This window comes from Lathyrus oleraceus, chromosome 5 (genome assembly GCF_024323335.1).
Source record: "Lathyrus oleraceus cultivar Zhongwan6 chromosome 5, CAAS_Psat_ZW6_1.0, whole genome shotgun sequence".
Lineage (NCBI taxonomy): Eukaryota > Viridiplantae > Streptophyta > Magnoliopsida > Fabales > Fabaceae > Lathyrus > Lathyrus oleraceus.
This window is the reverse complement of record NC_066583.1, coordinates 398,647,683-398,672,605: the sequence shown is the minus strand read 5'-3', so window position 1 is coordinate 398,672,605 and position 24,923 is coordinate 398,647,683.

The following is a 24,923-nucleotide window of genomic DNA, read 5'->3' as shown; positions in this document are numbered from 1 at the left end:
TTTTGAGGAGGAAGGATCCTTTTCAGCACCATATCACCTACGTGATATACCCGAAGTCGTACCTTTCGGTCAAAAGCACGTTTCATCCGCTGCTGGTATAACTGCCCATGACAGATGGCTGCCAGCCTCTTTTCCTCAATCAGGCTCAACTCCTCATACCGAGTCCTTACCCATTCCGCCTCTTGTAATTTCACGTCCATCAGGACTCTCCAAGAGGGAACTTGAACCTCAACCGGTAGCACGGCTTCCATTCCATATACCAACGAGAAAGGTGTTGCCCCAGTAGATGTACCGAGGTACAATACCCAGGACACAAGCTTCGTACTTAGCCACCCTTGCTGGTGCATTCAAATGTTATCCGGGCCACAAAAGAGATACGGGACCTTTTTGGCGTGACCAACACGACACTAACTCATCCACATTCCTCATCAGACATCAGAATCCGTTCGGATTCGGGGTCAGGCCCCTCCTCCGGGATCGGTTACTCTCAATCTTTCGATTGGAGCACCTCGAGATGTCCTCATCAGGGAACTCAAACTTCCTTGGTTGATAATCCTCAATGGGTTGCAGAGCAATGTAATCAGCCAATACACCCCTTGATTGCTTTTTGAGAGTAGTCAACATTCTTTTGCACTCTCACAACCCGTCCGGTCACTGCTGGCTTTTCAATATTGGCTTCCCAAATACATACCTGATCGGATCCATCTTGGAATCTACAAAGTGGTATGAACCAGCATATACTGTCTCAGTCGGCGAGCAGCCTATGCCAAAGTACAACAAGTTCTCTCGAGCAGTGAATGTATTGTTTCACAGTCGATAAACTTTTTGCTAAGGTAAATTGCATGCTCTTTTCGACAAGACTCGTCATGCTGCCCCAGTACGCACCTCATAGACCCCTCGAGGGCTGTCAAGTACCAGATTAACAATCTCTCTCCATAGGGAGGCAACAGAATCGGAGGCTCCTGCAACTTATTCTTTTATTTTTCAATGCCCCTTGGCAATCATTATTTCACCTGACCGTTTGATCTTTTTCATACAACTTGAGTATAGGTTCACATGTGGCTATTAGAGGAGATGTGAACCATGACATGTAGTTCAATCTACCTAATAGACCACGAACCTCTTTTTCTGTTTTCGGTTCAGGCGCTTCTTGTTTTTTTCTCTATATTTTTTTTTTCTCTTTAACAGGATCAACCTCGATTCCTCTCTTACTCATAATAAACCCCCAGCAGCTTACCGGCCCGCACTCTGATAGTGCACTTATCTGAATTCAACCTCAGTTTGAATTGTCTCAACTGGTCCACTCAGCTTGGCCAGATCCACCAGATGCCCCTCTCTTGTTTGGGACTTTGCTATCATGTCATCAACATAGCATTCAATTTCATGATGAATCATGTCACGAAACAAAGTCACTCTGATGCGTGGCATTGGCGTTCCGCTTCTCTAGAGGACGGTTTTCTCTCCATGGTAGCTTGTGCACAACGACACCGGTATCCGACCCTGGCACATCCTGTCATGACCAGGCGAAGGTATCCACATGCTCTTTCCACAGGTCTACCATTCTGCTCTCGACTCGCCTCTGAAGCGGCCCCAATTTTCATTTCTTTTCTGACCTCGGCGGTATACCGGTTAACAAGTTCAACTTGCTCTTCCTGCGGCTGAATCACCTTCTCCTCTTGTTTTGACAACCTGGCTAATTCCAGCAGATCACAATCTTCTTCGCCTTCTTCTTCGGCATGATAGATCGGATTGTCGAAGTCATATGAGGTGTAACCAAATTGTTGTCAATGAGATCCGGAGAATTACTTTTCGGGGTCGGAACGAGACAAAACACATGGAAAGAAAATGAAAACAAACATTGTCATTTTTATTTGTTTTTTAAACTGTAAAAATAAATGAAAAACAGGGAGCACCGCTTTTAACTGAAAAACATCCATTTATTAATGATGCAAAATGTTGCAAAATGAAACATGAGGTGACCCTTACAATGAACCATTACGTGTCGGGCAAAACGTATGGCTTTCATGCGAACAGTATTGAGAAACATAAATATTACTCTTCAGGATGAGTGACAATGCTGATCTTTTTAGGCCTTCCAGCTTCCTGGTACACACGATTTTATCCACGACTCCAGCTCGCGGTCACTGTCAATCTCTTCACCCACTGTATAGGCGTGACCTGGATCTAGCATTCCAGCACTGACAAATGTGAACGGTGGACGGCGTCCTCTGTTTTGTCTAGACGATTCTTGATCTGGCTGATAGCCAACCCCGAACATATCCGCCTTTACCACAATGCCTATGATCTTTCCCCAGCCTGGGATCCCTCCATTTCTCACTACTTCCACGGCCTGTTTGTAAGAAGAAATGGACGGCTTTTTCTCTTTCTCAACACCAATGGCATTCTCCGTCCGGACAGCCTCAACTGCCAGACTGGGTGCTCTACATCTTATATCGTCCATTTCTACTTTCATCATTCTCTGGACCGATTCCCCCATCATTACACCCCCGGTTGTGGCGACAACCGCACAACAATCATCAACACGAGGGGAAGCTCCATTTTTCGTCAGACATTTTGGGACCACAGACATTGGCATTTTTAACTGATCCTTCTCAGTCACCTCTATCCCTTTCCTGTCCGTCGACATCAGTTTCACTTTTACAGGACCATGCCTTGTCGCGGGGTTAGCACTATCATCTGTCGTCGGTGCAAAGTTGATTGCCTTAGAATCCACCAAGTCTTGGACCACATGCTTAAAAGCTTTGCAATCCTCAATGTGATGTCCGGGTGCCCCAGCACGGAACTCACACCTGACATTCTCATCGTAACTGGCAACCCTCTGATCAGGTTTCAACAGAGTCAACATCCTTGGCCGCACCAATCCAAGATCCTTCAACCTCTTCAACAGAAGAGCATACGTCATGGGTGGCCTATCGAATTGACGATCAACCCCCTTTTTTCTCACTTGCTTCCCAGCTCTCTGTCCTCTCTGTTGAGGTGGCCGATGTCGCTGCGGTGCAGGTGAATTACCAACAGGAATGGTTACAGTGGCAGCATAAGGGTGGTAATGATCCTTACCGTGTTCTCTTTTTGCTTGCACACCACCTGGTTCAATCTCCTTCTTGAGCTGACCATTGTCAGGGGGCTTCCTTACCACGGCGCCAGAGGGGTTGTTTACTTCGGATGACGGAACCTTTCCCTGAACTTTCTCCTTGATCATCCAACCTTCAATCCTTTCCAATCTCTCCGCCATGGCTTTCTGTCCCAAGGCAAGCCCTTGCACAACACTGAACAACTCCCTCATCATCTCTTTTAGTTCGAGAATGTCGGCGTTGGGTGGATCCATCAGTTCGGATTTGCTGAGTCTGGGAGGGTATCTGAGCGGAAAAGTTGTGCGCACCGGTTAGATACTGATACCTACAAAACAGCAAACAGGTTAACATGCATGAATGCAACGTCTATCCATATGAGGAAGATTCCGTCCTTTGATTCTGGTTTCATCGAGACGGACAATATTTCATCAATAACATTCTGACATCCGGATGTCTCTCAACCAGATTCTTAATCAGTAATACTCCCCATATGGCTAGGCATAGGTTAGGTGCAGATGAATGCAAAATGGGAATGATGCTGATGAGTGAATGCAATGCATTGTGCCATCCTCCGAGTCATCTGATCATCTGTTGTACTGAGCCCGATCTTTGAACTAATCCCAACCATCTGAGGTACTGATTAACCATAAATCCCACTCAAGGGTTCCGAAATAAACGGAACTGAAAGATACATCACCATCATCATTAGAAAAACTCTGAGCAGATAACCACAACAATCTCTGAATCGGCCCGGGGAATCCTGAAATAAACGGATCCCCACTGATAAATAACTCGAACAGCACTCCGGCGTCTCAGAAATAAATCCGTAAATCCGACTTATAAATAAGAGTCTGATCAACGGAACCATTAGTCAACATCAAAGTCACCATCTGATCATGCATCTGTAAGAATCACCCTCCCCTCACAGGTAAATTCTAATCAGGTCATCCTAAGGCGGATAATAGTCTCGACAATCGGGCAAAGATACTCAATGGGTTTGCCCTTTCGGGTGTGCCATTGTAGCTCTCTTAAGATCGTCTAAACCAAAGATCCGGGAAATGATCGGTCACCAGAGTCAATAGTTCAGATGAGGTGACTCTACCAGAGTGGAGTACCCCACAAAGGAAGAGCACTATCAAATGAACCTCGTCCGGCTTGTGGTACATCACATTGCCAAGCACATGTTGACCTAACATGAAGGAGGCAAAATGAGACCACACTACTCCTAGGTGTATACTCGGGCCTGGGTTTTAGCCCCACTCAGAACACCCACCCCAGAACAGAGGAACCACCTGTACAGAGGACAACAACATGATAGTATGGTACATGCAAATATTTATGCAAATATATACACAATAGAATAATAAATGCAATTAATAAAGCGGCACAAGCAACCTAAACTATCCTAGAACGCTAGGAGAGACTCGCTTAGGGAAGATGGACCAGCAATAGGTCAACTTCTGTCCCCAGCAGAGTCGCCAGCTGTCGCATCCGCGAAAAACAACCGGCGGGCTGAAACAAAAACAACACAGAGCCGCCACCGTGCGTTATTTATCCCAAAAGAGGGAAAGGAAACGCTCAAAGTAAACCTGGGAAAAGCAATGGTCTCGCGACCAAAGAGAATGGGATCGGGAGTTGGTTATGCGAAGGGAAGGTATTAGCACCCCTACGCATCCGTCGTACTCGACGGGATCCACGCTCTAAAAGAAAGAAAAGGTTGCTAAAACAAAACATCACACACACACACTGAATACAACACATGTGGGAGAAGAGGGGAGAGGGCTCGCTAGGACATCGCATCCTATGCCTACGTATCTTGTCTGGAACGAGAATCAGAGCTGCCGTAGTTCGGCTCACGCACGCCGAAACAAACACACGCACAAAAAGGCAAACATGGAACCCGAACGCCAATAGCTGGACTTACATCAGCTTCCGAACCAGACAAACCCACACTGGAAACCAGATGCCACATGATGGACTTATACCGGACTCCAAGCACACAACAAGAGGATACGGAATGCCAATTGCTGGGCTTACATCCGTCTCCTAACACACACCAGAAGAAACAAGCAACAAGTTACTAAGGAGTCGGGAACTCGAGCCTAGCAATTGTCAAGCAAACACACACAAAAAGAAAAAAGGTTGCCCAGAGAGACCTCGCACGGTCTCCTGCCTACGTACCTCATCTTGTATGAGGATCAGGGCGACGTAGTTCCCCTGAACGGGAAAGAAATTCTAACCAGATACAAAGGGAGACACACTACTAGGGAGCTGGACTCGAGCCTAGATGTTATCATGCATCATTGCCCTATGTTATGGTTTCTATCCTAACTTGCACAGGCAGCAAGCTAATCCTAAACAGGCAAAGCAATCAAAGCAAACTATCACAAATAGCACACACTATATCCAAACAGAGGTGGCTCAAACAAGGGTTAGACTGCCAAAGCAAGTCAACTGCATCAGGGGTGATGTTAGCTCTTAACCCTGACATTGAGAGTCAGGGTGAAGCCAGATGAAAGGTGAGTGATGGGTGTGCCTCACAGCTCTTATCCCTGGCCAGGGAGAGCTTCAGACAAAGGAAGTGTGGGTCCAGAAAGTGGGAACCCTTCTACACTTATGACATTGACTCAACTGTACAACTGTACATGGATCTTGGGTTAATGTCCACAAGGCATCAACATGTGATGTGAGCCAAGGGACGACTCAACAGAATAACAGGAGGTGGACTACACACCTCTTGTGTCTGCCAATTGCCTTAACAAAGGTCTTTTCCTGCTTGGGGACAAAGATAAACAAGCACAAACATTGCCTCTTAAGGAGGACTTCAGACAGGTGCCTGGCCAAGTAACAGGCCAGGTCTTCCAGACTACATGGAGTTAGTGATTCTACCTCAATTGGTTTACACAACCAAGCAGCAGCACAAAGCGAGTTCACAAAGAACTATAGCAACTAAGGTACCTGAAATCAATCTAATATAGTCAGTACTCAGCTCAAACAGTTAAACAGACAAATTAAAAGTCACACAGTTAACTGTACACAAGCAATGCATCAAGCAAAGCATAAGCCAATGCTCAACACAAATGAATTAGAAACCACCTACAAAACAAAATTAATGTTAATCAACATCATTCACATGAGCAACTCAAACAAAGTGCATTAATTCCTCCATGCCATTTGCCTTTTGTCCTGAAAACACAATCCAAACATGAGAAGCATAACCCTAGGACAAAGCCTAGGGTCAAAGGAGGAGAAATATTTCAAAACAGAACATGAAACTTATCCAAAATCAAGTTCAATCAATTTAGAATCATGTCCAGTTGGTCTCATGCTCATATCATCAACCATTATCATTTCATGAAGCAAAGAGTACAAAGCATGCAATTTAGAACCTCAAAGGACCAAACAGAATGGTTCAACTCAAACTCAATCCAAAACAATTCAATAAATCTCCAAAATATTCACAGCTAAACAGCATTCATAACATGTCAATCACACCAAATTTCAAGTCAATTGGATAATGGGAAGCAAGTCAATTAAATTCATCAAGTTAAAGCATGCTCATACAAGTCCAAACAAGGCACAATATCATGTATCAACTTCAAGCAAGCACAAAACAGTGTAGGAACATGATAAATGCACCAAACCAAAACCATGACAAACTTCAAAGTGTCTATAATCACTCCACAAAATTTCAGATCCATCCAATACATATCCAGAATTTCACAAAACATTTAAAAACATGACTCACAAAAGCTCCACATTTGGTCAAACAGAAAGGAAATTCTCAATCAAATTGGAAACACATCCAAAATTCCAGAAAAATTCACATGTGAACCTAACATCCCTAAGCATCGTCTTGCAAAATTTCAGCTCATTTCAAATTCATATGGCATGGTAACAAAATTCATGAAGTCAGACAAGAAATGGTGTGACACAAATTGTCACACCTCTAATAATCATGTCATCTCTCTCAATCCAGGAACTCAAAAATCACAAACTATATACCAAAATGTCCAATAAGGTCTCTAGAATAAGCATGAAAAATTTCAAGAATTTCTAATTAGGCATCATCATTTCATGATCAAAAGAGTAAGCATGGTGCAAGCAAACACATGTTCATACAAACCCTAGGCCATTCCAGAAATTACACGTGCACAATTTTATTAAAAATAAGCAAAAAATAGTAGAGATTACAAGGATCATGGTGGAAAAAATCTCAGTTAATTTGGACAAGTATTCTGAGAGTTATGATTTTATCAATTGGAAGAAAAATCAAAAAAAATGTGGAAAATGCAAGGTGAACATGTGAAGCATGTGGAAATAAATAGCCAAAAGCCAAAGGAGAAATGACTCCACACGGAATCGAACAGTGTGCGTTTTTAAACAGCCTGGCGCGCTAACACAAGCTAATGTGAACAGTACCACGAAATTTGGATCAAATGCCACTTTCTGGAAATTTCTCACATGTTCTTCATGACATTCATACATTCATAGGCTCAAGAACAAATGTTCACCAAATTGGACAAACTTTATATCAACGGAAAGGTCTTTCAACGTACATCATGAATCCATAATTATTTTGATCTAATTCTTGATAAATAAAAAAATCGAAGCAAAACATGTTTGTGCACAAAACTTCAAATCATCATAACTTCTTCGTTTCTCAACCAAATTTAGTGGTTCAAATTGCAGAATTCTCTACATTCAAAGATCTATCTAAAGCATCAAACAAATTCAAGAATTATTAAGGTCGAAAAATCACATTCAATGATGTGCAGTTGTGAATTCATGCGTTTTAGGCCTTGTAACATGAAAACAGAACTTCTATGATGATGTGGAAGGTGAATGGAACAAAGTTTGTTGCTCAATTATGCACGATCTTGCTCAAATCTTGAATTGCCATTGTTGCACCTCACTTTAACAGTCCAAAATTTGGCTTGGAAATGATGAATCCTTGCATCAATTAGCTTCAATAATGCATATAGATGATGAATGGATGAAGATCTATGCAAGGTTTATGCAAATTTTTGGAAAAAAAGTGAGAGAGAAAGTGAAGAGGTTTTTGAGATTTTCAAGTTCTAGAATGAAATTCTGTTATGATTATCATGAAAACAGTTATGATTAGGCTTTTATATGTTATGTTAATGATGATTCTAATCCTAATTAGTGCTAATGAAATGGATTAGTGAAAATGCACTTTTATGCTAAATGGACAATTAGTAATTCACCCTCACTCATGTAAAACCAATGTAACAGTGAAAATTCTTTGTTGCAGCAAGTTACAAATGGTATTTGTGAGCCATTGCAATTGGAATTATGTGAAAACCATGTTTATTTCTCAAAATCACTTTTTCCCTCCACTTTTTCAAATTAAGTCCACTTGAAAAATGGACTTTTTATATGATGAGTTTTGATGAAATGTGATGATGGATCATGATAGTACATGTCAAATGGAGTTTTCTCAAAGAAACCTCACTCAATTTGGCCTTGTGAATCAAAAGTTATGCCACTTTGAAAATCAACTTTTTTAGACAATGATCAATCCATAACTTGCCAACCACACATGAGAAATTCATGTTCTTGGACTTTTTGGAAAGGTGAGAGCAAGATCTACAACTTTCATGTTAGACAAAATTTCATTTGAAGCATTTTTGGACATGTAATTTTGAGGAGAAAAACTTTCCATTTTTGGCAGTTTTCAATTACAGGTCACTTTCTATTTTGGGAAAGTTTTCATCTGACTTTATTTTCTTCATTCTTGATGTTTGAAATGTCAAATGAAACTTTTTTAGACATGAATGAAGTGTATCTAACTCTCTCCCACCTCCAAATCCATCATTTCAGGCACAGTTGACCACAGTTGACTTTTCTGACTGATAGATGAATCTGGCTATGCACTGATCAAGTTGAGCTTCAAACTCCTGATGAAATGGCTCAACCATGTAACCCTAGCTTCCATAAGCTCCATATAATCATGAAATGATCCCCATATCCATTGAAACCCCCATCTCCTTGCCAAGCCCTGACTGGCCCAATGCAGATGATTAAACTGATTAGGGTTGACCAGTGGTCAAAACCCTAATCCCAAGGTATCTGATCAATCTCTTGGATGATATCAAGACCATGATGATGATGATGTATCATTGCAACCAAGATGAAGCTCAACCCCCTTGAGAATCAAGAAACCCTAATTTGAATCACACACCCTCAGATGATTAGTGATCAATTCTGTCAATGAAACCCTCAGCTTGCATCTCAACCTCTTTTATCTTCTGATCAAGACTTAGGAGGATGACTTGCTCAATGTAGCCACATGATATGCAATTATGCAATGCCTAATGACCTACAAAATGATATGCAATGCTCAAGCTAGTCCCAAGAGAGGAGGGCAAATTTTGAGGTGTTACACCACCTCAATTAATGAGGGAGCTCAAGTGATCCACGTTTTTTCTGATTATTTGAATTTCATTTAATTTGTCTTAAATTCATTAATTCATATTAATTTTAATATTGATCCAAAAAATATGAGAGTTTCACCAAAAAAATTTAAATAAAATCCTCTTTCATATTTTGAATTAAAATTGTTTTTTGGATCATTATTAATATTTTTCATTATTTAATTGATTTTATGAATATTTTTAATTGTTTAAAAATACGTTTAAGTTTCCAAAAATTCAGAAAAATTTTCTCCAAGGTCCTTTGACCTTGTTTGACCTATGATAAATCTCATGGCCATTTCTTTGGTGTTTTGATGAGGTTTTAGGAATTTGACAAACCATATTTAATTTAATGCATTATTTTTAGTATTTTTAAATTGAATAAATGTCAAATAATTGTGTTGAGCCATTTTAATTGTTTGTATAAGTTTGACTTGGAATGTTGGGCCTTGGTCAAGGTTGATTTGACTTTGTTGGGTTAAGATCATTGGATTTAGGGGATTGATGGAATCTACATTCCATCTCCCAAAATGAATGAATGGTCTTAATTTGGTAAAAGTCCTCCTTTGACCAATTTTAGTTTTAATCCATTCCCCTCTCTCTTCATCTAATTCCCCTTCTTTATGCATCCATTTCATTTGACCTATAATATCTCAATTTCCTAAGGCTAGTTGATCATAAAATCAACATAAGTATGGATGAGATTAGGTCACCACTTTTGCATATTCTTTTTATGTGTGGTATGTTTCATGAGCATAGTCCATTATACTATGTCTCTAATATGCATTAACACCAAAATTCTATTGCCCGACCTCAAATAGTTGTGACTTTTACATATGTCCAATTACGATTGCTTAACATAACGCTAATTTTTTAACAAAAAGGCATAACATTCTAGTTAGTGAGATTGTAAGTCTCCCCACTTTCATGGTATTATGTGGAAACTTGGCCTTTTTTCCTTCCTTTGGAGGATGTCTTGGTTAAAGGATCCATGCTTTTGACAAGTGGGTTGAGTGTTCTCCAAAGAATGACTTAAAACAAAAAGAGCAAAAGCAAAACTAACTTCTAACTCATTAACAACTAACATTTAATTCTAAGTCATTTACTTTAATGCAATTTAATTTCAAGTCCTTATTCATTTGCCATTATTCATACCATTCTAATTGTTTATATTAATGCCATTCTCACTTTGTCCACTTGGAACATATTGTGTGATATATCTTGTTTGTGTATATTTTGTTTGCTTGTGTGGTATTTGACCATTAATGTACATAATAAGAACAAAAACCCTAAAAATCTATTGTGTGGACTGTTGGTTTGATCTTGGACAATGGGACTTAGAATTTAAGCAACATCCCTATGCAAAAGGACTTGGCCAATGCCAACTTTATGTAAACAAGTGCTTGCAATTTGAAACTTCATCTGATACATCATTGAAGATCACTTTGAGTTCATCTGCAACATGATTATGGTGAAGTTGTTATTTTGAACCTGTGACTTGTGGAATTCATCTGCTAGATAGGCCAATTTGAAGAAGATCATAGAGTTGCTAAGCTTGGATGTGGCTATCTTTATTTGATGTCTTGCTCTTCAAGTTGATATATTGTGCATTGTTTGTTGCTTGATTCTAATATCCAAGGGAATTTGTGTTTCTATATAACATTCTTGTCTATTGGATTGCAACCCATTGGTCAGATCTTTTCAACTCTTAACTTTTAAATTTATGCTTAGGATTAGTCTCTTCATCTCCTCCTCACTTTTTTAATTTCAAAATCTCTCCCCCTTTTTAAAACTTCTTTGTTTGTACTTGTTTTTTCTAAACTTAGACCCTTTGCAAATTAGAAACTTTGGCCTTATGCCATTTCATTTTCAAACTTCTATTCTTAATCAAACTTGTAAATAAATTTAATTACACTTGACTTAAAACTTTTTAAAAGCCAAAAAGAACTAACTAATTCAAATCATTTTAAGCCTTTGTGTTTTTCAAACTTAAATTTTGTTAAAAGCAATGCATCCACTTTGAAATTTATACCACTAACTGCGAGGTTTTGATCCCTTATTTTATGTTGGTACGTAGGCACAAGTACCAAGGTCTTGTCAAACACAAAAATATAATTAATGAATTATTTTCTCATCCCCCCATTCTATTTGTTTGTAAACATCATTTTGTACAAAATACATATGCACACAAAAAAGGGCTCCCTAGGAGTACCTAGGACACTTTGGGTGCTAACACCTTCCCTCTGTGTAACCAACCCCCTTACCTGTAATCTCTGGCATTTTATTAGTTTTGATTTGATAACTTCTTATTTTTTGGTTTTGTTCGTACTTTTCCCTTTTCCCTTGGCGACTCTGGTTTTATTGATGTCTAACTTATCCATAGCTTGATGGTCATGAATTTACCGCTATAGAAATGAAGTGGCGACTCTGCTGGGGATTAGTCTCCAGTGGGTTTAGCCTAATTTTGTGTGTGTGTATAATTGTATATATTTGATGTATGCATATTTGTTTGTATGATAAAATCTGCTTGTTGTGCTTGGTGATCTCTGAGTGGTGAGATAAGTTCTAACCCGAACATGAGTGAAATTAAGATATGAGGATGGTATAGTCATGTTCGACTTGTGTGGAGTAGTCCTTAACAAGTTGGCTTGAGATCCCTCTGCTCAGTGGAGACTCTTTTGGATTTGGAAATGTCACACAAGTATTTATGGTTAGGAATTACTATCTCTAATTTGGGTCCGAGAAGTTGAGGACTGTAGAACATTTTCCCCCTCTTGGCCTATTTAGGATGTTGTGCGGAGAATGTTCAAGTGTAGACTTGATAACAATTGTTATGCGATACTACACTCAGACGAGTTTCTCTTGAGAATATTATGGGTCGATGAGTCAGTCATCTTAACCTGTAATATCCGATAGATGGAATTAAGACTCTGGGAACTTTTTAGAACATGATCTACAATTTTTTATCCTTAGTTCACTCCTTTAGGATGATTCTTACCAAGACTCCATGCTCGTGACTTACAACAAACCCTTGATTCTTGGTTGATCCAATCAAGTCTTGTCAATATCAATGGAACTTGGGTGTTGATAAGGTGAAAACCATAATCCACCAAAATGGATGATTGATATTGACAATGACTTGATTTATCCCTTGACCTTTGTTTGCTTGCCTTGTGTGTGACCCCTTATTTGTGATGGTTGCATTCATGCATTCGTGCGCATCATAACATTCATCCAACGAAAATTTCAAGGAACTGAGGTATTATTTGCAAATATTTTTAGACCATGGATTATGGACGAAGGAACACTAAGAAGTACAATTTCAGATGTCCCGACTTGAAAGAGTTAAGGAAGCTAGCATCTTTTGTATTAGATCCCTTGGACTTCAAACAACATCATGGGAAGCTTCTTTCTATCTTGTCTACTGATGTGGTTGAAGGACTCTTTAGTGTGTTAGTGCAGTTCTATGATCCTCTCTACCTTTGCTTCACTTTCCCTGATTATCAGCTTGTGCCTACATTGGAGTAATATTCTCATCTCTTGGGGATACCCATTTCTAGTAGAGTGCCATTTAGTGGATTAGAAGAGATTCCCAGATCTCATCTTATTGCTGAAGCTCTTCACTTGAAGTAGTCTGAGATAAATGCTTATTGGGAGAAGAATGGAGGATTGTTTGGGTTGCCATCTGATTTCCTCATCAAGGAAGCTACCTCCTTTGCTCAAGTCGGTAGTATGGACGCTTTTGAAGATATCTTTGTGTTGCTCATTTATGGATTAGCTTTGTTCCCTAACATTGACGGTTTTGTTGATGTTAACGCCATTAGACTTTTCCTGATTGGGAATCATGTGCCTACATTGTTGGGTGATATGTATTTCTATTTGCATCTAAGGAATTCTAAAGGTGGATGAACTATTGTCTGTTGCATTCCTCTTATGTACAAGTGGTTTATTTCGCACTTGCCTCAGACACCAGCTTTTGTGGAGAACAAATAATGTCTACGGTGGTCTCAGAGACTCATGTCTCTCACTAATGATGATATAGTTTGGTATGATCCCTCTTTTAGCAGTTTTGAGATTATTGACCGTTGTGGTGAATTCTCTAACGTGCGTCTCATTGGTACACAAGGAGGAATTAACTACAACCCTGCTTTGGCTCATCGTTAACTGTTGGTGTAGGGTTAGAGTGTCGGGTTTTTGTTATCGTCTCCACAGGGATTGTGAGATATCACCGCCGTTCGATAGTTGTTAAGTTCTTAACTCGTAGTAACAAGGGGGATTTTAGTTTTTAGTAACGGTAGCTTGCATAAAAAGGTAAGAAATTGCGGCGAAATAAGTGATTTATCAGAAACTAAGTCCTATGGTACCCATTTCAGAAACTAAGTGATTTATCATGCAAGGCACCGTTCTAAAGATACATGCAAACTTAAACATACAAGCAAAACCTAATGATACCCACTCTTCCAAATTCACCCATAACGTCTCATACTTCATAAATTTCAACTTGACAGCATAAAGTAAATGAGATAGGACAAACGTGATTGGAGAGATCGATTGAATTTGAAATGCAACGGTGGTTGTGGTTTGCAATGTAACAGTTAGGGTTTGTGTGAGATGGAAAGTGAGAGAGTGATTGTGAGTTCGTGAGGTTCAGACTACAACACTTAAAAATGGTTTTTGGGCCCAAATGAGTGGCCTGTTGAAAATTAAATGGGTTTCTGCCACGCAGCACTCGCTACTGCCTCGCCTAGCGAGCAGATAGCGAATCCGCTCGCTATTGCCTTCGCCTAGCGAGCAGCTAGCGAGCATGACAGTATTTTTTTTTTCAAAACCGCATGCAAAGCACATCTCAGCAAGTTTCCAACAATTTGAACACCAATTCCACACAACAGAAAGCTGTAAATACTTACAATGTTAGGGTGCCTCCCAACAAGCGCTTGTTTAACGTCGGATAAGCTCGATGGTTCGACGGTCTTCACGATCCTCCTTTGTTGAGCAACTTCCTCAAGGGCTTTGTTGTCTTTAAGAGGTTCTTGATGAACCTTCGATAAAATCTAATACCACCCTTTTTCGGAACTACTTGCACAACACTCACCCATTCACCATCAGAGATAGAACAATTTATCCTGGCCTCTACTAGTTTGACAACGTCCTTCTTTTTCAGCACTCGTATCAATTGATTCTCCTCTTTTATGGACAAAGTATTGCTAATGATCACCGGTTTAGTACAGTTATCACCAAGGAACACATACTTCAAATGTGGCTCTAGTTTTGGCTCCTCCACTTTCTTTGTCATATCCAAGCCTTCGCTTGTCTCTTCATGATAAACAAGTTCTCCACAAGACTCTAATTCATGCAACAATGCTTCCATCTCTTTTCCTTTATTTTTGGTCGAAACTTTGTAGACTCTGATAAGAGATCTTTCTGAAGGATTAGAAACATGAACCTGGTTTGCGACCTCCACAAGTATCTCCTTGGTGGCATCGATTCGGAAAGAAACTGGCTTATCATTAGGATTCTTTTTGGCTTTAAAAAGATTGAAGGCTACCTCTTCATTTTGGACTCTTACTTTCATCAAACCGTTGTCAACGTCAATCATCATGCGTGCGGTTTTCATGAATGGTCTACCAAGAATAAGCGGAGCATCGTCGTCCTCTTCCATATCAATCACAATGAAATCAACCGGGAAGAAGAATTTGTCCACCTTCACTAACATGTCTTGAGCAACTCCATATGGTGAAGTGGTAGACTTATCAGCTAGTTGTAAGTCATCTTTGTAGATTTGATCTCAACATTTCCCAATTTTTTAACAATGGATAGGGGAATTAGATTGATGCTAGATCCCAAGTCAATCAAGCCATTACCCGTGTAGGTGTCTCCAATGGTTACCGGTAAAGCGACTCGGCCCGGATCGGATTCCTTCCTTGGGAGAGTTTTTTGAATGATGGCACTACATCGTGCATCAAGCAAGATTGTCTCGGGTTCTGTGTACCTCCGTTTTTTAGTAAGTATTTATTTCATGAATTTTGCATACTTAGGCATTTGCTCCAATGCTTCGGCAAACGGAATGTTCACTTTCAGTTGTTTGAATATATCCATGAACCGGGCGTAATGCCGTTCATTCTCCCTCTTAGATGGAGCATGTGGATACGGAAGGTTTTGGATTGGAGTAGCGCTCACTACCTCCTTTCCTTTAGAAGCTCTAGAATTCCTCTCTCTTTTCTTTTTTACTCCCTCCACCATCACTTCATCATTCTTATTTTTTTCGACTTCCACACTTTCTTTATTTTCCACTTCACCATTCTTTTCAACTTCTTCCTCACTCCACTCCCCAACTTCACCATCAATGTTATCCTCTATTTTTTTCTCTTCATCATTTTTCTCATCCTCTCTTTTTTCACTCTCATCTCTTTTTTTACTCTCACTAATCAACTCCCTTCCACTTCTCGTCGTTATCGCTTTACAATGCTCTTTTGGATTCGTTTGCGTGTTCGCCAAAAAAGATGGTCCGAGTTGTTGATCCGCTAGTTGTTTAGAAGGTTGACCGACTTGAGTTTCGAGATTTTTGATTGCCGCATCGTTGCTCTTTTGATTAGCCATCGACATTTGCATAAATTGTGTCAATGTCTCTTCTAACTTTGAAGTCACGACCGGCGGTTGTTGAGGTTGGTAAGGATTTTGGGGAGGGTTTTAACGGCTAGAAGTACCACCCCCATAACCTTGGTTATAGTAATAGTTAGCCCTTGGTTGGAACCCTTGATTCCCTTGAAAGTGTTGTTGTTGAGTTTGAGGATGTTGTTGATACGGTTGTTGTTGTTGTTGCCTCGGTTGGTAGTCTCGTTGGTTCGCCATGTAGTTCACTTCTTCGAACCCGGGAGGTGGACAAAACCCGGTGTCATGATCACCTTTGCAAAGCTCACAACAAGCTATTTGTTTAGCTTTTGAAGGTTCTCTCAACTCTTTTATTTGTTGAGTTAAGAATTCAACTTGTTGTGAAATGAGTTTATTTTGGGCAAGAATAGCATCATTGGTTCCAAGTTCAAGCACTCCCGGTTTTTCCAAAGAGTTGCCTCTACTTTGACTTTGGAGGTCATTTAGAGCCATACGGTTAATGATATCAGTAGCTTCTTCGGCGCTTTTAGACAACAAATAACCACCCGAGGTAGCATCCAATAAAGTCCTTCAATTCGGTTGAAGGCCATTCTTAAAAATGTGAATTTGCGTCAATTCGTCAAAACCGTGCCCTTTGCACTCTCGAAGCATGGATTTAAATCTTTCCCATGCCTCATTCAATGATTCGTTGGTTCCTTGCGAAAACACGGAGATAGCCGTTTTGGATTCCATGAACCGGTTGTGAGAGAAAAATCTTTCAATGAACTTCTCTTCCAACACGTTCCAATCCGTCATGACTGCAGGTGTTTGATCCAAGTACCAATCTTTGGCTTTGCCGAGCAAAGCATGAGGAAATAGTCTTTTGAACAACGGTAGCTCTTGGGTTTGATCAACTCCGGCCGCCAATGCTATCTCGTAAAAATTGGTGAGAAAAGGAAAGGGGTCTTCATGGTCCATTCTGGTGAATGGACTTCCGTATAGTAAGTTAAGAGTTCCCATTTTCATCTCGGCTTGCCTTCCCGTGTGGTTGGCAAATTGAGCTGTATTCCTCGGACTATTGACACATGGTGTGGAAATGGGCGGTGGTTGTGGTGGTTGATCCATGATAGGTGTGAAAGGTGGTGGGTGTGTTGTAGAAGAACTTTCTCCTTGTTCTTGTCGTTGTCTAGCTTGTTGCCTCCTTCGTCTCGTTCTGCTATTCAGTCTCCTTGCGGTTCTTTCGATCTCGGGATCAAAAAGAAGTTGGTCCTCAGGAACCTGCCCTCGCATAAAACGATAGCTGCACACTAAACCAAACAAATTATCAAGCACAAGTCAAAAATTCAAAAGTTAAAAATTTAGCAACTATTGTGATGCTCGCAATATCAATTCACAATCCCCGGCAATGGCGCCATTTTGTTGGTGTAGGGTTAGAGTGTCGGGTTTTTGTTATCGTCTCCACAGGGATTGTGAGATATCGCCGCTGTTCGACAGTTGTTAAGTTCTTAACTCGTAGTAACAAGGGGGGTTTTAGTTTTTAGTAATGGTAGCTTGCATAAAAAGGTAAGAAATTGCGGCAAAAGTTTTGGTTTTTCGATTTGAGAAAGATTGTTAAAGTTAGAGTTCGATGATCACTTTGCATGCATATGTTCGATCAACAAAACTCATAAACTCCTTTAGATGATAAACTATTTCACAAAGTCCTCCCAATGTGTTTATCTCTAACACACATTATGGGTTTTCCCATTTTGATCCATTGTTGATCTCTCACACAATCTATCAAAATGACAACTTTTTGGTTCAACTTTATGGTGAACAAAATCATTCATTACTATCTCTAGCTAACAAACAAGATTGGATGAAAACCTAGGTAAAGAGTTGGAAAACATCTCTCGATCATAAACCAACACAAAGAGTTATCAATAAAACAAAGTTTTCACCATATATTCATCATCAAAGAGTTTACAAATGAAGATCATCCCATATACATACAAAGCTTATGATCATCTACATCTAACCTTGACAAAATGAAGGACTTAGCTACTCATTTTCATGGTAGCTTGTACAACAAGTTTCGGTTGAAGGTTGATCAACATCCGAGTCGAAGAATCGAGATTGGATGGGAATCCACCTTCTTTTTGTGAAATATTGTTAAGAGATGAAGAAAATGAGAAAAATGGGTTTCTAGGTTACAAAAATATGATCCCAAGAAAATGCTGAAAAATATCTAAGTTCTAAAGTTGTGTCCTTTCCAAAAAGCAGCTCTTGCTACTTATAGTACTGGTTTCTGAGCTGTCATGCTCGCTAGGCGAGCAGAATGGTTCACCTAGCGAGCCCCAAAATAAGCCACCTGAGGCACCTGCGCCCAAAAGAAATATCCAAGTCCAAATTTCATGTATTCGCTAAGCGAAGAATCCTTCGCTAGGCGAAGCACACGCTTCCTCCTTCGCTCCAGCGAGTTTTGATGTTTTGCTACTGGAATTGCTCGCTGGAAGCTCGCTAGTGGCTCGCCTAGCGAGTAAGTGCTAGCTATGGTTTTGTCCAAATCTGGGAGTGTTCGCTACTTCCTTCGCCACAGCGAGTTTGATCATTTTGCTACTGTAAAATTCTGGGAATGTTCGCTGGCAGCTCGCTGGGTGCTCGCCTAGCGAGCACTTCGCTACATCACTCGTCTAGCGAGCATGCTGATGATTGCTTCCTTTCTTGGTTCCTTTGCCAACTTTCTTGTGTCTTTGTTTTCTACTCTTTCATGTCTAATTTCTGCACAATAACACACAAATTAAAGGTACCAAGATCATTTCACATTGTATTGCAAATCATCAAAAGCAAGGGCGGTTTTGAACACTTTCTCGACAAAAAGGAGTGAAAGATGCCCACATTTGATAGCTCAAATAAACACTTTTGGGCATCTCACATTAACTTGGGTTCCCCTTGAGAGACAAACCTATTTACACTTTGTTAGAAGGTCTTTTGTATCAAGAGGGTAAGGATCCCCAACATTTGAAACAAAAGATTTTGCATGCTTGGCGTAATGTGCATAGGAAAGGTAGATCCGAGGTTGGTCCGCACAATTGTGTAGCTTTGGAAGCTTACACTCTTTGGGTGAAGAAGAGACTATGGAGTTGAAGATGCCTTATCCTTGTGAGAGACATATGTCTATGGTTGTGGTTGAGCCGCTAAGTCTACCTAACCAAGATGTAGAGGAGATGGAAGATGCACTCGCCAAGATGAAGCAAGAGAAAGATATGTGGGAAGAGCATTTCCATGCTTTGAGCAAGAGGCTTGAGGAGTTGCAGTTGAAGTCTAAGGACAAAGATGCACTTATTGAGCTACATGAAGACCGAGTGACAAAGAGACAGAGAGAGTCGGAGGTTTCATCTTCCTCTAGCATGCCTCAGCCTTCCGTTGCTTGGAAGAAGATCGTTGATCAGCTTGTCATCGAGAAGACTCAGATGAAGACTTCTTTTGTGACCAAGATTTGACGCATTCGAAGGAAGTACGCATCTACAGCCAGATCTTCTGACAATTTTGTTAGGGATCCTTAGGATGACTACTCTCTTTTTCTCTTGTATTTTTCATTTGGTTTCTGAAATTGTACTCAGTGTAATCCTTTCAATTATATAAATGAAAAGAGATTTTTTGTGGTCATATAAAATTGTTGCAATTATTGTTATATATATATATATATATATATATATATATATATATATATATATATATATATATATATATATATATATATATATATATATATATATATATATATATATATATATATATATATATATATATTGAAAATAATATAGTAAGTTCCTTGAAAACAAAAATAAATAAACAAGCATTGCATTTCATGCATCATTTGCATAAGCAGGTTTCTCTTTCGCCAGATGTCTCATTGGTGTTTTTTCTGTGCTTTAGCCTAGCTGACTCATCAGTACAACACTCGCACCAATCACTTCAGAATCATGGAACATCTTGTGCAAAAGAATCGAGACCTGAAGGACGAGATCACCCGCCTGACTGCCATGATGGAGTCAGTGCTAGTTGCACAAAGCCATTCTTCTCCAACGCCCACAACTCTTCCTCCTTAAAGGACTGTTATTTCAAAGGTGGCTACCTCTACCATGCCTGCTGCTACCGCTTATTTTACGTCTGTCATGCCTGCCGGATTCCCGTGGGGAATGCCTCCGAACATCATGCCTGAAGGCTTTGTGCCTACTTTTGCTTCTATGCCGGCATCTAGCCCGGTCATGTCTGTGCCACCGTCTGTAGTGTACACCTTACATCGTGTGAAAGTCAACATTTATCATTCCAAGCCATCTGAGGGTCCGGATGTTTATGAGAAAATGGATGAAATGAAGGATCAATTTCTTGATCTGCGCAAGGAGTTGAAGACGTTGAGGGGTAAGGACCTTTTCGGGAAGAGTGCTGCTGAATTATGTATGGTGCCGAATGTGAAGATTCCGATGAAATTCAAAGTGCCTGACTTTGAAAAATACAGAGGGAACACATGTCTGCTCAATCATTTGGTGATGTATGCCCGCAAAATTTCTACCCAAACTGATAATGACCAGCTATTAATCCACTACTTCCAAGACAGTCTGATCGGTGATGCGCTGAGATGGTATATGGGGTTGGACAGTGCAAGCATCCTCACTTTCAATGATTTGGGAGAAGCTTTTATCAAGCAATATAAGTATAATGTGGATATGGCGCCTGATAGAGACCTATTGAGGTCTATGATCAGAAGGATAAGGAGACATTCAAAGAGTATGCGCAGAGATGGAGAGAATTAGCTGCTCAGGTCACCCCTCCTTTAGAGGAGAAGGAGATGACCAAGATCTTTTTGAAGACCTTGAGTTTATTTTACTATGAATGTATGATGTCCAGTGCCCCCAGTGACTTTACCGAAATGGTAAACATGGGGATGAGGATTGAAGAAGGTTTCCGAGAGGGACGGTTGTTAAAAGAGGAGGTATCGTTTAGTAAGAGATACGACAATAGTTTCGGGAAGAAGAAAGACAGTGAAGCCAACACAATAACTAGTGGGAGGCAGAGGAGACCTCAGATCAAAAGGAATCAATCACCCCGTCAACACCATAATCAAGTATCTTCGATAATGTCTGTTTTCTCAGCAAATCAGTCGATAATAATTCAACAACAACAACGTCAACAGCAGCAACCACAACAACGAACAAACACTTACAAAAACAACAACAATACCAACAATCATCATCAACAAACTTTAGATAGGAAGAAGGTCTCTTTCGAACTGATTCCTATGATGTATGCATAACTTTATCTGTCTTTGGTTCTCAAGAACCTGCTACAACCCAGAAATCCGCCACAAATTCCTAAACCACTTCCATGGTGGTACAAGCCTGAACTCCGTTATGCTTTTCATCAAGGAGCACCCAGACATGACATTGAGAACTGTTATCCGCTCAAATACGAAGTTCAGAAATTAGTGAAAAGTGGAATGGTGTCCTTTGAGGACCGAGCACCGAACGTGAAAGCAAACCCACTGCCAGCACATGGAAATTCATCTGTTAATATGGTGGACGGTTGTCCCGGGGTGTTTAAAGTATTCGACATCTGATTCATAAGGAGGTCCTTGGTGACGATGCATAAGGACATTTGTATGGTGAGAGATTGTGAGCATGACTAGGATGGTTATGCTATCTGCAGTGACAACCCGAGGGGTTGTATGATTGTAAAAAGATACATCCAATGGTTGATGGATGAGGGTATGATTCAAATTATTCAATCCTATCACGTAGATGACGATGTGAATGTCATAGTGCCCATTCTCAAGAATTCGGAAAGAGTAGTCATTCAATATGGAAACAGTATTAGTAACAACATCAGTCAGAGATCGGTATCACCGTTGGCCATTCGGTTAGCGGGCCCAATCTCGTATTCATCCGATAAGGTTGTTCCGTATCAGTATAATGCAACAACGATGAATGATGGTCAAGAGGTTCCATTTCCTACGACCAGTTCTGTCGTGAGCATTGCTGATGTTACTAAGGTGACCCGTAGCAGTCGGTTGTTTGGGCCAGTGTTCCCAAAAGATATGGAAGATTCAACAGTTGGTAAGAAGGTGGAAGTGCCTGCAGTAGATCCAGTTAGTGCTTCAAAGCGTCAGTCTGGTGAATCCATCAATTTGAAGACTGTAAGACCCCAATTTTGACCCTAAGATCCCTCATGCACTTTCATCATAAGCATTGGCATTGGATTATACCTTGGCATCCTCCTTACCCCCTTTTCATTGGGTTTGTTTTGGGAGAGATCACCAAGCACTAGGTGATTGTATCATACTTGTATTTTATCATTTTTCACTAACCAAAATACCAAAAGTATGTCTTGGTATTTGCCTAACGCTTTTGTAGGTAGGGCGTGATCCCGTTGATCTATCAAGTTCACATCTAGGGTTTAAGACCCTCATGAACAAAGAACAGCACCATGGATTGATACAAGATTATTCGCAAGCATCATATATGAGTCCTAATGATCTCTACATGTTATTTTGATCAAGCATCCTTCAAAAGTTTGAGGGTGATTTGCCTTGGAAACCCTAGTTTGAATGGGTATCTTGATTAACTTCTCCAACAAGCTATCTCACCAATTGATCAAATTTCTTAAGCGACACTTCAAAATTCATCATCTTATGCATATATGATCTACCATTAGCCTATAAAGCCAAGAGAATTGAAGATTAGTAAGTTGGTTGATGGTGGTTGGCCAGATGAATTCATCTGATCAAAACTAGGTCTCCATAGACCCTATCTCCTACAATTTTCACCATATGAAAATGATTCCAAGAGAAAACTTACTCTAAATGACATTCCAAACAACTTTAATATTGAGATCTAGATCTAGTTTTTCTTGGAAAATAATTTTCTATGTTGAAACATTATAGGTCATTTTGTCTAAACCCTAATTTGAATGTCAACATCCCAAGGCCATAACTTGCTTAATTTTTACGAGAAGAAAGATTTCTAAGTTGAAAAATAAAATTCAAGATGTCTACTTCAACTTTTATGTTTGGAGTGAGAGCTAATTCAACTTTTATGAGCATGTGATATGAGGCTACATTATAGGTCACTTTTGACCTATACCATTGAACAAGTGATTTTTCCAAACTTCAAAAATGCATAACTCTATCATTTCAAATACAAATGACATGAAATTGGTGAGAATTTTGAAGTTATTTGAAAGAGATAAAACTTTTATGAAGACACTTTTCTCCTTTGAAGCTCACATAAAAAGTTAAGCAAGGTGGAATATTATGATATATGGCTTGACACTTAGAAAAAATTTCAACATGTTGAAATTTCCAAACTTCCACCTCAAAATTCATCATGATAAAATCTTCAAATGGAAAAGTGTTGAACATGAAAGTTGTTCCTCTTGATCTCACCTTTCAAAAAGGTCCAAGTTCATACATTTTGGACAAGAATTGAATAGCCCGCGCATGGCTTGAACATTGCATCATCATTTGGCAAAGATCAAACTTCAAGTTTCCATGTACACTTGCCTTGCAATCCAAGTTGATTTCAGACTCTCTCACACTCATTTGTGGACCTAAAGTAATGATCTCATGGGCCTGTACATGCCCATGCACCCATGCATCATCCATTGCCAATTTTGGAAAGTCATTTGGAAGGTGCAAATATCACATGATCCAGCTATAAATAGAGCTCCATATGCTCAGAATTCAACACACATTCGCGCCAGCTTTGACCCTAGACCCCTAACCCTTCCATTTGAGAGGATAATCCTGAGAATTAAATCTTGAAATTGAGTTTGAATCTCACTGTTTTGAGATTCAAAACTCCAAGGATCCAAGACCTTTGTGCATTTCATTCTACTTCTGCAAGCATTCTGAGTAAGATCAAGCACGAGCCAAGGTAAGAACATTTGAATCCAGACCTGCATTGAAGGTATTTTCCAGAAAATTTCATCTCTTTGATTCTCTCTCAATCTTGCTCAACTCTCTTGATTCTTTGGTTGTCTGAAGTCCTACCAATGTAGGCAAGAAGATTGAGTTGCTTAGAGGTCAAATCGAAGCAACTCAGTTGACATACCTAAAAATTCAACTTCTCATATCTTTCTATATGTGACGAGTTAGTTAAAATTGAGGTCAGATTCGTGCTTTACGCCATTTTTTCTTTCAGATCATGTCCTCCTTTTTCATTTTTTTGATGGTGATGAGTGAACCAGTCCGGCCAGGGTCACCGAAGAAGACGACCGACCCTTGGACGTCGGTGATGTGTTGGCACTGTTCAGAGTCATTGATCCCTTTTAAATTGTTTTAATCTCGTGCATTTCTTTTAAATACCAAGCTTGCGCCGCGTTGACTTAAGTCTACCATGGAACGCGCGCTGGTGGCCACTTGATATGCCACCTCAATTAATGAGGGAGATCAAGTGGTCCGCGTTTTTTCTGATTATTTGAATTTAATTTAATTGCTTTATTTTCATTAATTCATATTAATTTTGATATTGATCCAAAAAATATGAGAGTTTCACCAAAAAAATTCAAATAATTTCCTCTTTCATATTCTGAATTAAAATTATTTTTTGGATCATTATTAAAAAATTTCATGATTTAATTGATTTTTCATTTATTTTTAATTGTTTAAAAATATTTTTAAGTCTTTAAAAATTCTGAAATTTTTTCTCCAAGGTCCCTTGACCTTGTTTGACCTATGATAAATCTCATGGCCATTTATTTGGTGTTTTGATGAGGTTTTAGGAATTTGACAAACCATATTTAATTTAAATGTATTATTTTGGTATTT